This window comes from Piliocolobus tephrosceles, chromosome 20 (genome assembly GCF_002776525.5).
Source record: "Piliocolobus tephrosceles isolate RC106 chromosome 20, ASM277652v3, whole genome shotgun sequence".
In the NCBI taxonomy this organism is placed as follows: domain Eukaryota; kingdom Metazoa; phylum Chordata; class Mammalia; order Primates; family Cercopithecidae; genus Piliocolobus; species Piliocolobus tephrosceles.
In genome coordinates, this window is record NC_045453.1 from 57,687,051 (window position 1) to 57,697,706 (window position 10,656).

The following is a 10,656-nucleotide window of genomic DNA, read 5'->3' on the forward strand; positions in this document are numbered from 1 at the left end:
AGGGTGCCATGGTGGGGAGGAGAAGGGGGTGAGGGGGGGACATTAAAGGGAGTGAGTTATTAAAAAGTATTTAATCAATGAAACAAACTGTTAGGTTAAAAACAGAAGAAAAACCGAACTCCTGAACCTAAGCCCCTCATTTTACAAATGAGAAAGCCTAGGCCCAGCAGGTACCGAAAGTCAACAGTGACATCCTGGGTAAGAACCGGGGTCTGGGCCGGGCGCGGTGGCTCATGCTTGTAATCCCAGCACTTAGGGAGGCTGAGGCGGATGGATCACTTGAGGCCAGGAGTTCGAGAGCAGCCTGACCAATGTGGTGAAACCCCGTCTCTACTAAAAATACAAAAATTAGCTGAGCTTGATGGTACGCGCCTGTAATCCCAGCTGCCTGGGAGGCTGAGGCAGGAGAATCACTTGAACCTGGGAGGCAGAGGTTGCAGTGAACTGAGATTGCACCACTGCACTCCAGCCTGGGCAAAAGAGTGAGATTCCATCTCAAAAAAAAGAAAGAAAGAAAGAAAAAAGAACTGGGGTCTGTTAGCTGCCATCTAGCTCTCCCCCACCACCCTAGGGAGGAGCAGGGGCTATTTTTCTTGCTGTTTTTGGAACGTGCACTGGGTGACTCCAACTCTGTACCCCAGGACTAATCAGTGGCTGAGTTGTGCCTTCTCCTTCGTTTCCCTTCTCCTCCAGCCCACTGTGCCCAGCCAGCCCAGGTTGGCCTCGAAATCTGGAGAGACCTGTTATCCTTAAAACCCATGATCTCAGACTAGAGTTTGGGTCATTTGCTTGTGGATCTTGAGCATTTTGCCTGGGAGTCATCACTTCCTCCATCATTTAGAATCGGAAAGATCCCAAAAGTTCACATTGTGGACAAGCTCCCTCATTTTATGAGTAATGGACATTCGAATAGGCCATTTTCTCTTTTTTTTTTGTTTGGTTTTGTTTTTTTGAGACAGAGTTTCACTCTTGTTGCCCAGGCTAGAGTGCAATGGCATGATATCGACTCACTGCAACCTCTGCCTTCCAGGTTCAAATGATTCCCTGCCTCAGCCTCCAGAGTAGCTGGGATTACAGGCATGCGCCACCACGCTCAGCTAATTTTGTATTTTTAGTAGCGACAGGGTTTCACCATGTTGGTCAGGCTGGTCTCGAACTCCCAACCTCAAGTGATCTACACACCTCAGCCTCCCAAAGTGCTGAGACTAAAGGCGTGAGCCACTGCACCCGGCCTTAAGGCCACTTTCTACGTTGGATAAGACCATCGCATTTTGGTGCACTTTTAAGAGGAACTATTGAACTCTCATCCTAAGACAAATAATACAAACCACTACAGGTGCTTAATGAACTCCTGGAACACATTAAGGACAGGAGGAGCCATGGGACAAGGCCCAGGGAAGTCTGTGGGGAACACGTGGTGAACACATAGGAGAATTTCACATTTTGATGGAACATTTTCTTTAAGAAGCTTTTGCTTTTACACTTTAGGTCTACCATTCATCCCAAATTAGTGTTTTAAATTTTTATTCTAGATTCAGAGGGTACATAAGCATGTTTGTTACATGGGTATGTTGTGCAATGATAGAGATTGGACTTCTAATATGCATGCCACCTGAATATTGAACATTGTATCCAGTAGGTAATTTTTCACCCTTCAGCTCCCTCTCACCCTCCTTTTTGTGGAGTCCTGTTGTTTCCAACTTTCTGTCCACGTGTACCCATTGTTTAGCTCCCACTTATAAGTGAGAACATGTGATATTTGATTTTCTGCTACTGAGTTAGTTCACTTATGATCACAGCCTCCAGCTGCATTCATGTTGCGGAGGGCATGATTTCACTCCTTTTATGGCTGTGTGCTATTGTATGGTGTATATGTACCACATATTCTTTATTCAATCTACCATTGATGGACACTTATGTTGGTTCCATGAGTTTGCCATTGTTAATCGTTCTACAATAAACATAGGAATGTGGGGTTTTTTAAAATATAATTGAATTAATTTTTGTATATTGTATGAGGTACGAGTTGAGGTTTCTTTATTTTCCATATGCATATCCATTTTGTCTCAGGACTATTTAGTGAAAAGATTGCCCATTCTCCGTTGGATTGCCTTTGTTGAAAATTAAATGACTATTTAAGTGAGGGTCTAGTTCTAGGCTCTTTCTTGTGTTTCATAGATTTCTTTGTCTGTTCTTGCTCTAGTACTGCATGGTCTTAACTATTGTAGTCTTGAAATTATGCAATGTAAGTTTGTAAGTTCTCCACTTTGTTATTCTTTTCTTTTTCTTTTTCTTTTTGAGACAGAGTACCGCTCTTGCCCAGGTTGGACTGCAATGGTGCAATTGAGGATCAAGGCTCACTCTCAGCCTCCCCAGGCTCAGGCAATCCTCCCACCGCAGCCTCCCAAGTAGCTGGGACTATGGGTGTGCACCACCAAACTAGCTAATTTTGTATTTTTTATACAGACAAGGTCTCACGTTGTTTTGCAGGCTGGTCTCAAACTCCTGGGTTCAAGTCATCCACCTACCTCAGCCTCCCAAAGTGCTGGGATTATAGGCATAAGCCACCATGCCTGGCCCTTTGTTATTCTCTTTTAATATTACTTTGGCTACTCTAGACCCTTTGCATTTCTATATACATTTTAGAATCAACTTAATTTCTGGAATCTCTGGGGGAAAAAAAGAAAAAAGACCCTGCTTGGATTTTAACTGAATGATGCAGCATTTGGAGCTCACCAAAACTCCTGCTACAAATTTTCAGCTATGCATTTAGTAAATAGTGAAACTGGACCTAAAGGAAATGTTACAACTTGCCTAAACCCACAAGTTATGTCAGGGCAGAAGTGGCTCCAGGAGTCCCAACTCCCAGCCCTGTTTCCTGGGTCCAGGGTAGCACCTTATACAAGAAACACTGCATTATCTGACAGTGCACCAACACCCATGGTGATAAAGGACTGTAGCTGACAAAAGCCTCAGTTAGAGCCACCATCCCTGCCCACTGAATGGCTTTCCTATAGGAAAAAAAAAGTCATTTGTTTTCAAAGTGACAAAGTCTTATCCTGTCACCATGGTAACTCATCTTCTTCAGGCATCCTGACTGGCCTCTTTCTTGAAATAGCTTTTCTTTCCATTTTCCCAGGCCTGAAAAGCAGCACCTGGCTGCTCATTTGGATGTCCACAGGAGGAGGGCAGGGCACAGTAGGACAAGGGGGTGATGTCATAGGACCTCATCCACAGGGGACCTGTCTAGATACTCTGAAGGGGCTGTAGACAGAAGGACTTAACTTCATAATTTTCTTTTTCTTTCTTTTTATTTTTTATTTTTTCAGACAGAGTCTTACTCAGTCACCTAGGCAGTGCAGTGGTGCAATCTTGGCTCACTGCAGTCTCCACCTCCCAGGCTCAAGGGATTCTCCTGCCTCAGCCTCCAGAGTAGCTGGGACTACAGGCACACACCACCACACCTGGCTAATTTTTTTTTTTGGAGACAGAGTCTTGCTGTTGCCCAGGCTGGAGTGCAGTGGCACAATCTTGGCTCACTGCAAGCTCCACCTCCCAGGTTCACACCATTCTCCTGCCTCAGTCTCCCAAGTAACTAGGACTACAGGCACCTGCCACCACACCCGGCTAATTTTTTGTATTTTTTTTAGTAAAGACAGGGTTTCATCATGTTAGCCAGGATGGTCTCGATCTCCTGACCTCATGATCCGCCTGCCTCAGCCTCCCAAAGTGATGGGATTACAGGCTTGAGCCACTGCGCCCGGCCTAATTTTGTATTTTTAATAGAGATGAAGTTTTATCATGTTGGCCAGGCTGGTCTGGAATTCCTGGCCTCAAGTGATCTGCTCGCCTTGGCCTCCCAAAGTGCTGGGATTATGGGTGTGAGCCACCACGCCCTGCCCTAATTTCATAATTTTCTGAGTGTGGGCTGGGTGCTGATGTGCATTGGTTCAAAGTCATAATTCTTGCCTTCAATACCCTTTGGTCTACTTAAGTAATTAGGATAAAAACAAAGCAAGCCAAATTGCCAAATGAAGATATGCTCCTTACTACAGGAAATCTTAATGGCCTTTGACAGACCTGTCTTGTGACAAATTCCATATGCCATGTGGAATTTCCAAAAGTTATTTGACCATAGAACTAATCTAATAGAATGCTGTTACTTGTGTCACGGTGTTTTAGGAGCTTCCCTCCACATCCCTGAGTGACAAACGGCCGTCCTCTTTGATAAATTCCAAAGGCTGAACACCTGTTTATATTCATGAACTATTCTTTATTAATGCTTCCCTTAGGAATGATTTACAATAGTACCTCCATCCAGAGCTACCCCAAAGGCTGACAATGACTCTTACTTAGATGGTACGGATTTGGATGATAGTATCCTACTGGTCTGTGTCCTTTAACATTCAATGTTTGTGTGAAGACATAAAACAAAGACATATCCCAGATGCCCTAAATGCTAGAACGTATGCCTTACATACTAGCTAGAATAATCTAGGCTGGTGCATAAAGTGAACCAGGAAAACCGGGGAAATCCCTTGCCGAAGGACTCATAGTGGCAGTGTTTGGGGGATTGGGTAGAACATCTGTTGAGGGAGATCTAGGTTGGAGAGACCTCAAGGCTGAGCTCAAGAAGGCATTTCCCATATCCCATGGTCTGGAGGCTGAAAGGAGAATCCCTTTCCCAAATTTGTTCTGGAGACTTGAATGTCTCCAGCATTGGATTTTAAAGAGAGTGCAACTGGGACTCCAGCCAGAGAAAAGGTGGAAAATCTTTTACCTAACAAGAGTAACAGATCCACTTGGAATTTTAATTGTGGCCTAAAATAAGAAAAAGCAAAGCCATTTAATTAGAAACACCCTCAGAGGAAATTGAGCTCCCTAGAGTCCCCATCTCTTCACCCTAGCGGCCTTGCTTGTAGAGACGGTCCCTGATGTGCAATGGTTTGATTTATAATGTTTCAACTTTACAATGGTGCTACAGCAACACATATTTAGTAGAAATTGTACTTCAAATTTTGAATTTTGTTATTTTCTTGGGTTAGCAAGATGAGGTATGATACTCTTTTGAGATGCTGGGCAGTGGCAGCAAGCCACAACTCCCAGTCAGTCATACAATCAGGAGGGTAAACAACGGATACCCGGCAGTCTACTATGTTGCCAGATGATTTTGCCTAGCCACAGACTAATATGAGTGTTCTGAGCATGTTTAAGGCAGGACAGGCTTAATTATGATGTTTGGCAGGTTAGGTGGATTAAATGCATTTTCAACTTAGCATATTTTCAACTTCTGATGGGTTTGTCGGGACATAGTCCCCTCATGAGTTGAGGAGCATCTGTACTGCCCACCACTCCACTCCCTTGGTCCTGCCCTAGCCCCTTGGTATTCCCTCTGCTGCCAGAACATTCCCTATATGTGGTAACTCTAGTGAGGAACAGGCTGAACTCAAAGCCACTAATTCTATTTGACAACCAGTCGGGATATGCAGGTCTTTATTTGGAAACTGCCCCGGTCCAAAAATGTGCCAAGATCTGTTAACTCTCCCTAGGGCCAAGATACCCAATCTGGGGCTCTCTACCCTGGGAAATTCAAGCAACAAGAAAGAAACTTGTGTTAGACACTGGTCACTTTGCATTAGGGCCATACACCCTAAGTTCCCTCAGCCAACCTGTCTCCATCTGAGGAGAATCAGTTTTGTTTTCCTAAGCAGCCAGCTCAGAGGCTGAGAATTCTGTTTGCTGAGATCACTGCATCCAGTGAGCCCTCCCTGATTACCCCAGACTCAAAATGTTGCCTTCTCAATACTCCCGAAAAATGCACTGGGTCCAATTGTATCTTAAGCCATATTATCCAAACTCCCCATCCTTAGCATGAACAGGAGGAGAGGAGAATCGATTCAGTCTCGAGTGGGAGTGACACATATATGGCATTACGACCACCACTCCCCACAGTCTTGCCCATAACAGTGATCAATCATTTGTTATTTTCTGCTGTGCCCAGATATGGCCTCAAAATCGCCTGTACAGGAATTGATAGGAACTGGAATCTAAGACAAAGCACATTTTCCATGCCTGTTCTAGAGATTAGAGTGTGCTATTAAGAATGCACCACGAAATATTATTCAATCATAAAAAAAGGAATGAAGTAGTGATGCACGGTACAGTGTGAATGGGCCTCAAAAAGTATATAAGTGAAAGAAGCCAGACACAAAGGGTTACATATTGTATGATTCTATTTATATGAAACATCCAGAATAGTTAATTCCATAGAGGCAGAAAACAAATCGGTGGTTGCCAGGGGTTGAGGAGATGGGGAATGGGGAATAACTGCTTGGTGAGCATGGATTTCCTTTAGGGAATTAAAGTGTTTTGGAATTAGATATAGATGATAGTTGCATAACATTGTGAATGTACTAACTGCCACTGAGTTGTTCACTTTAAAATGGTTAATTTTATGTTATGAATTCGTAGTTTCATGCACCTCAATACAAGTTTTTCCTTAATTAAAAAAAGAATGCGCCATGAAAGAGATTTAGGGGATGATAGCTCTGATAAAGAAGAAAGTGTTTATTCATTCACTTAATTTAATTTATCACATATTTATTGAGCATTTACCATATGCCAAGCACTACCCTAACCACTGCGAGATATAAGTCTATGATGTCAGCGGAGGAGAAAGATAAACAATTAAAGATATAGTGCCACATGCTGAGTGCATGGCAGAAGTAGGTAGAAAGTTCCATGGGACTACACAGCAGGGGCAACCAAACAAGATTAAGAGGTCAGAGGAGGCTTCCTAGGGAAGACAAATTTTTAAGCAATAAAATAAATTAGCTAAATTTGGAGGCAGGGTAGGCAGGGCATAGCTGACTGTAGGAAAAATTTATGTAAAGGTACAGATGTAGGACAGCTACTTAGGGGTTTTGAAGACTAAAGAAAAGGGTGTCAGAAACAAGGGAAAATGAGTTCATATGTTTATTTCTCAAAACCCCAATGTCACCAAAATATAATTGGGGAAGCATTTCAGAAGAATTCATGATATTGTACATACATAAGGGTTTTGCTGGCTAGGAGATGCAAAACAGTACTCCTGAGTGTAGTTCATGGACCCAGCAACATCAGCACCACCTGGGATCTTGTTAGGAATAAAAATTCTACTGAGTCAGACACTCCGGAAATGAAGCTTAGGGATCTTTGGTTTAACACGTACTACAGGTGATTCTGATGCGTGCTAAACATGCAGGTGTGTAATGGTTCATGCTGTTACAGTCACTGATTCCACCTGCATGTCCCTTGGGTATTTCCATCATCCCAAACTGCACACATTCCTGTCAGCATCATCTTCTCCTGGTTTACCTGATTCTTTCAATGTCGGTGCCTCCAAGGATTTTAGACTCGACATTTCAGTATGGCTTTGATCCTCTGCTATTCGCACCCCCATCCCATCTGTCCTCATGCCATGGGAGCTTGCTTGTCTGGCTAATAACCTAAATCCACTAAACACAATTAAAAGGTCAAGAGACAGTGCAACAGCAGGCATAATGAAGGAAGGTCAGGCCAATCTATTAGGCCAGATGGACTTTTGTCCTCAACCTCCCTCTGGGCAAGTCTCAGCCTGTCTGGGCTCACATCCCAGCTTCTCTTCTTTCTGGCTGTGTGATTTAGCATGAGTTATTTAACATCTCTGTGCCTCAGTTTCCTGATAAAGTGAAGATAATAATACTACTTACCTCATAGGATTGTTATGGGGAAGAATGAGTTAATACAGGTAAAGGAATTAGAACAGTGCTGGACTCAATAAATATTATTGTTATTATTATCATGATCATATTATTCACTGATTGCAACAGTCTCTTGTCTTCCAGTCTCTCTTCAAGGCTCCTGGCCTTGCAGCCTGGCCTGCTGGGTGCTGTGAAAACGGCAGCCTTGTGTTGAACAAGTCACTCCCCTCCTTGAAAGTCTTCAGTGGCTTCCTATCATTGTCACTGATTTTAAGGACCCCCCACCCAATTCCTTTTTTAGCAATAGAACCCTCTGTTCCTTTGCTTTTAGTGGGCTCTTACAGATAATAGAGGACCTGCTTGGGTTGAAGTGAGGGGATGGGAGGCCCTTCCAGCTTCCCCCTTGCCCTTCCTTGTCTCCCAGGAGATGTCCCTGAGGAACCCTGGAATCTGAGAAATCCTACCTGGAAACCTCTGGCCTGTGAAATCCAAACAGCCAATCAAGGTGCTCATTTGCTTCAAGATCATGGTCTCCAGAGAGGCAAATTGCCATGTACAGTTCCATCTGGTATCTCTGCTGGGCTGCTCACCTGGTCCACCCTTCAAGATGGCATTGGCCCAAATTTCCCACCAAACTATCTAGTCTCACTCAGCTACTCATACTCCCAGTCAGCCTAGTCCCAAGGGACCATGCCTTCCTCTTGACCCTAATGTCCCTTGTATTTGTCAGACACCCTCCCAGAGGGCAGGAAACAGGCTCTGGGGAGCCCTGAAACCAGAGAAACCCAGGACAAGCTATTTCCAACTCAGAATGTTCTGGCCACCCGCCCAGGCTTTGTTCTGATTTCTGATGTTCTTTAGAATCTTCTCATTACATCACTAAGAAAAGCACGATTAAGTCCACACACACACACACACACACACACACATATATAAAAGATTTATGTTTTCTGATTACAAAAGGAATATATTGCCACAATATTAGAAGAACTGTATCAAATGCAGAAAATTATAAAAAATAAAAAAGATAAAGTATAAGGCCTCCACACAGAGATAGGCATTATTAATTCTTTGGTATAGTCCCTTTGAGTATTTTTATATGAATACATTCACATTTGTTCATATAATTTGGATCATAATTCTATAACAAGTTACATGTCATTGAAAAATTCTTCAATAACAAAATTTTGAATAACTCAATTATATTTCTTCAGTTAGAGGTATACTTGTTCAACAAACAATAACTCATATTTATTGAGCACTTACTATGTGCAGGCCTTGTGTTTGGTATTGATTTATGCAGTAATTAACAAACAGGAGTTTACACTCAGGGAGCTAACAGTCCATAGTAGATGGTGTATTTTTAACAAATGAACATGAGAACAAAGCTGCAATTACAAATTATACTAGATTTAATCATGGGAAAGAATAGTATTCTGTGAGAAAGCTTAGCATAACTAACTTTGGGGATACAGGAAAAGGCTCTCTGAGGAAGTCGTACTTCATCTGGGACCTAACAGATAAGTATAAGTGTGGGGGAGGGGAAGAATAATTCAGATTGTGTTAGATTTTGCTGCATTAATGCTGCATCACAATCATAAGCAAAGTCTCAGTGGCTTACAACACCATTTACTGTTCTCACTCAGTCTTGGATTTGGCTAGAGTCTGGGTGATCTCGTCTGGACTCAGCTGGGCTCAGCACCAGGCTGCAGGTTGGTTTTGAGTTAGCTCCAGTGTCTTACTCATAGCCAAAAAGCTACAGAAACATGATCTCTCATGGTGGATGACAGAACTGGAAGAGGCCAAGACAAACATCCCAAGCACATCTAAAGCCTCTGCTAGCATCACGTCTATTAACATGCATCAGTCCAGGTACTGGAGCAAGAAAACATGTCTTACTTCCTCCATAGAGAGGCTCTGCAAAGTGCATGAGTAGACACTTTATTACAGGGACAGACTGACGAATCAGGAGCAATAATGCAATCTACCTCCTAGATAAAAAGAAAGGCGTGAGCAAAGACTCTACATAAAGAAAGAACTAGGAAAAAGGCTGCATTGAGGCCAGGCTGGTGGTTCACGCCTGTAATCCCAACACTTTGGGAGGCCGAGGTGGGTGGATCACAAGGTCAGGAGATCGAGACCATCTGGCTAACATGGTGAAACCCCATCTCTACTAAAAATACAAAAAATTAGCCAAGTGTGGTAGTCCTGCCTGCAGTCCCAGCTACTTGGGAGGCTGAGGGAGGAGAATCTCTTGAACCCTTGAACCCGGAAGGCAGAGGTTGCAGTGAGCTGAGATCACGCCACTGCACTCCAGCGCAGGCAACAGAGCAAGAATCCATATATATATATATATGTGTGTGTGTATATATATATATGTATATATATATGTATATATATATGTATATATATATGTGTGTGTGTATATATATATATGTGTGTATATATATGTGTGTGTGTGTGTGTGTGTATATATATATATGTGTGTATATATATGTGTGTGTATATATATATATATATAAGGGCTGCAGTGACTGGAACACCCACAAAGGGAGAGGAGTCATAAATTATAATATTAGAGAGGTAGTGAGGAAATTCACATTTTATTTATACTGCACTAAAATGCCAGAGGCCAGGCGTAGTGGCTTACACCTTTAATCTCAGCACTCTGGCAGGCCGAGGTGGGGGGATCACCTGAGGTCAGGAGTTCAAGATGAGCCTGGCCAACATGGCAAAACCCCGTCTCTACTAAAAATACAAAAATTAGCCAGAAATGGTGGCATGCGCCTGTAATCCCAGCTACATAGGAGGCTGAGGCAGGAGAATCACTTGAACCTGGGTATGGAGTTTACAGTGAGCCAAGATGGTGCCACTACGCTCTAGTCTGGGCAACAGAGCGAGACTCCATTTCAAAAAAAAAAAAAAAAAAAAAGCC